The 4,753-nt window shown below is 35.6% G+C and overlaps 1 long non-coding RNA gene across 2 annotated transcripts; it reads right to left on the bottom strand.

Annotated features, from left to right (window-relative positions):
• Positions 1 to 54: 54 nt before the first annotated feature.
• LOC125497434 (uncharacterized) lies at positions 55 to 3,576 on the bottom strand. 2 transcript variants are annotated; one of them, XR_008968520.1, is made up of 3 exons: positions 3,088 to 3,576; positions 2,034 to 2,173; positions 55 to 277 (listed from the first exon to the last, which is right to left on the bottom strand). It is a non-coding gene; the product is annotated as an uncharacterized LOC125497434 (long non-coding RNA). The 2 variants fall into 2 exon arrangements; XR_008968519.1 differs by having other exon boundaries at positions 2,034 to 2,160; positions 3,088 to 3,571.
• Positions 3,577 to 4,753: the final 1,177 nt, after the last annotated feature.

The following is a 4,753-nucleotide window of genomic DNA, read 5'->3' on the forward strand; positions in this document are numbered from 1 at the left end:
AGAATGATATTATAGATACAATTGAGTACAAATACTCAACAGTCACTCTAAAAATGAGCCAAATAGTATTCATATATTGAAAACATACTAGTGCATCCAAAATATAAATAGTTAATTTGAACATCCAATCATAATATAAATAAATCTCATAAAATAAACCCAAATCAATCTTAAGATCATTTCTTTTCTTCTTCTTCAATTCCATCGCTCTATCCATGCAACATGTTTCCCGAAACATCATGCCTATTTGCTACTTTAATCCATTATCTTCATCATCCTACAGTAAGAAAATAAAAGAATCTTCAAAGTCTTATATTATAACAGAATTGATATACTTGGTAATATAAGATCAAGAAAATAGTATCAAGTCTTATCTTCATCATCCTACAGTAAGAAAATAATAGCATTTTCTGGTCTGAAAAAAAAAATCAAGAATCAGGAGCACCAAACCACAGAGTTGTAATCACTGAAGTGAGTAAGAGAACACCTAGCATTCAAGACTCAAGAGACTATATCCTAGACTCCAACAATACATATGGAGGAAAAGGAATGGAAAAATTAATTGTACCAAATAAACTAAACAAGAGTCTAATTCTTACAAATTCTTCATAGCTTGTATACAAGTTTTAAAGCACGAAGAGTGATGTTTATGTTCACTTTGATATTCAGAGTGATACTTCTATTCACTTTAATTATGAAAAATATAGACTATGATAATAAAAAATTACCTTCATCTAGGTGTGTAATCATCATTATCTTCCCACCTTCTTAGATTGCTTTTTTACTTTTCCTTGAGTGAAATAATTCATAAGACATTGTAGTAACTCTCATTTTCTTCATTTTCATTTTTTTGTGCTATCCTCATTTCTCTGATCTTTTCATAATATCCATCTTACTTTCAACAAAAAAGAAGACATATATACTAGTTTCCAAGTTAGAGACCCACAGCCTAATTCTCAATAAGCTATGTTGTGTCCATGCAATAATTGAGCTAGTTAAGTTGCTAATGAAAGGATATAGAACCAGGAGAAAAGGTATAAGGTATACTTCTATTCATCAGATAGTGTCCTTAATGACTAATGAGAATGCAAACATGCAGATTACTATTATTTACATGCTTATGCATGCAGGTTGAGAAAAGGAAGATAGAAGAGACATGCATCAAAACACCATAGATACATATAATACACAAATAAATATGATATATGAAAATTACCAATTGTCTAAGCAAAACTTCTCTAACTTCCAAAACAAGAAGATAATTCTGATTTTTTTTCCTGATTTTAAAAGACAAAACTTGGTTTCTACAGTGAAATCAACTTTGATAAAGGATCTCTATGGTGCAATTGAGAGATTGAAGGGAGGGGTAAGAAACTCGTGTCTGTGAAGTGAGTTACTGGTTTTATTTGATTACACTTAGCTGAATATGCAATCTACTTTAAGAGGTTTATGCGGCACGAGAGAAGAACGAAGTATACATTCCAAAAGATCGTTACTACCAGGAAGAGAGTGAAAGGAAGGCATTGCAACTCTCTTTCTCTAACTGCTTGAGAGTTTCTTTTGTGTTTTCCTGCTGGTTAGTATATATTATACCATCAAGTAAACTGTTAACTGCAGTTCTAGTGTGAATATTTTCTATCTACTACTAGTGGTTCAACAACACACTACTATTTGGGCTATTTTTGTCTGCATAATTTAGGCAATGGCCAATAATATTGAGCAGATCTGAATTACATTTGAGAGCCAACAGAATGTATAGTACTTCCTCCTTTAAATTCGAGGTTTTGCATCTGTTCAGGTAATTGCAATCAAAATCATTTTTTTTTCCATTCGAATAGCAACATGAAGAACTGCAAGGTAGATTTGCAGCTCAGGTTTAAAAAAGCTCTAATTTGAGTAAAAAGCTTGAAACAACATAGGTGATGCATTTTGCTACTATAAGATTAGTCAAGGTATAAATGTATAGTTGAGAACACCAAGCTTGATCCCAAAATCATAATAATAAAGTAACACGAAGAAAATGAGAAACATACGATTTTAAAAGACCAAATCCAAGCTGAACTGAAGGCGATATTGGGAAAGACGAACCCTTATCAGCCTTTCCCCCTGCACATCAACCCCCTGCCAGAACCTACACAGCCTGCCAGCCATGCCTCCCTCCTGCATGAAATCACTGTATTACACGTAATATAAAAAATGTGCTCCATATATTTGAGTTATGTGGTGTGCTCTATAAAAAACATCAACCCCCTGCACATCAACCCACTGCCACCACCCCCCCCCTAAAAACATCAAAACTCCAAAATCATCTGAAGTAAAGAAATTCAACATTGTCTCATCAAAATTTCTCATCAATAAAACATCTTCGACATACAGAAGGAAAAATCTCAATTTAGCTATAATGTTATGCTAAAGAGCTCAATGCTTATCAGATTCTAATTCAAAGTATTCTTCTACAACAAGTACAACAAGTATTCCCTTCTCCACCTCATGAAAAACTGATTAGTCATAACTAATCCAAAAATACAAAAGCTTTAAGGAAAAAACATACCCATAAATTAAATTTCTTTTTATTTGGGAACATTGATGACAACTCTAGCACCCACCCCACACCATCAAGATTTGAACCACAACAGCAACCTTCAACCCTCCTTGCTTCCGACAGGCCTCCACCATTTTCCCCCAATCTTCCTCCCCTTCTCCTCCCCATTTGTTAGCGCAACAGCCGTAGGCTCTGCCCCACTAAAAGTACACCTGAACACCCCCCCTTCAATCGATGCCCTCTTCACCGCATCCATCCCTAGAACCAATGGCGCCGGCAAAGGCTCCACTATCTTATCCCTGGACAACACCTTTCCCAACCCTTCCAGGTTAAATTAACCAGCAAAAAAACTCGATACAACAACATTAAAATCTTCAATTCTGTTAGAAATAAGAACCCTATACAATGTCAACATTAAATTTTCAATACAAACAAATTGAGCAGCCCCATCACCAAAATTATACATTGAACAAGATCAATTGTCAAAAAAAATAAAATTGAACAATATTATTTAAACGCTTGAAAAAATTCGAATCAAAACTAACCGTATGGAAGAAAGATTAAGATTGAACGCCGATGGAAGCCGTTTGATTTTGGAGCTGTGGTGAATGAACTACATGCGGTGCGTGCATGAATACCTCCCTCGATCCTAGGTGGTGAATGAATTCAAGAACATAAACCTTTTTTTAGAGGAATAACCTAAACCTAGGAGAACAATACTCTGCATATTAAAAATTATTGTGTTTTTGTGGACTTACGGAGTATTATCCTTGATGGCTGATAAAGCGCCAACATAACATTTTGGATTGACTCAAAACAAATTGATGGGTTGGAAATTACTCAATTAATTTGAAATTAGTTTTGTAAGTATAACTACTTCTAAAAGACATTAATAAAAAAGAAAATTATAATGTTATATTAAAAACGTTGCTCATTTTCAAAAAAAAAAAAAAAATTGTACTCTAAAAAAAATTACTTGTTCTAAAGTGTTACTTTAAAATGTGTTATATATCAAAGTGTTACTTAAAAGTGTTATCTATCGTAAAGTATTACATCAAAATGCTACTCAATTGAAAAAGTGCTACATCAAAGTGTTACTTATAAAAAAAGTGTTACATTAAGTGTTACATATTAATAAAGTGCTACTAAGGTGTTACGTACTTATTTGAGAAATTTAAATTTTGAAAAGTGTTACCCTATATATGTTACCTTAGACCAACTTTGTACTAGTGAAACAAAAAAGCGGCTGACACAGCGGTCCAAAAGAACCAAAACCAATCACAAAGAGGAAAAAGAGAAATAACTTGGCTTTTGAGTAAGCCATGAAGCTGTAGAACAAAAGTGAAGAAGATCCTCGGACGACGAACAAACTACGAAGCTTGAACCACGGACTTCGGAATTCCGAACTCGGAACTCGAAAAAAGCTCGGAAACCTCGGAAGATGCGTTATAAAGGAAACACAAACAAGGACCTTGGGCCAAGATCGGCCCTCGACTATGCTACCATGCAAACCGCTTCATAGACTCCTTAAATCACAACATCCTCCGACAACGCCTCCTAACTTCAAATCTCTCCTAAATCCTGATACTAAGCTCGAACCGACACCAAAACGACCCAAAATCCGCATAAGATTGGCGGATAACTTGGACACATCAAATTCCCCCACGCTTAAAACTTACTCGACATCGAGTAAAAGAAAAAAAGAACTCAACACACCCAAGCCCCAAAATACACCATACCATGCCAACCTCCGGAATCGCCATCCACAAAACACAAAAGCCAATCGACAAAATCTACCCCAAAAGAATTCTTCTATACAGATGAACCTCGAATCCTGAAAGGTCTCGGGACACGATCATCAACAATGACCTCCCAACTCCAACCTACCCAAAATGCAAGGAAACTAAGGCACGAGGGTGAGTGATCCCCCCACGCTTAGCTTCGTGCTCCGACCAAATGATACCACACGCAACAAAAGAAAATAAGCCAAAAAGAAATGTACTGCCCGCCCTCAAAGGACACAAAACAAGAACCTAATGTAGCCCGGAAACACCGACTCTAATGCCACCACCTTATGACGCCGACACCGACAAATGAGGATCAAAGCAAATTTTCTTTTTTCTCTCATTTTGCCTACGAGCCCTTTCGGGTTTTTCATTTCATTTTTTTTTCCATCTCTCTTCTTTTTTTCGGCTCACAAAACTCACCCGC

Source organism: Beta vulgaris, chromosome 1, assembly GCF_026745355.1.
Source record: "Beta vulgaris subsp. vulgaris cultivar EL10 chromosome 1, EL10.2, whole genome shotgun sequence".
NCBI lineage: Eukaryota > Viridiplantae > Streptophyta > Magnoliopsida > Caryophyllales > Amaranthaceae > Beta > Beta vulgaris.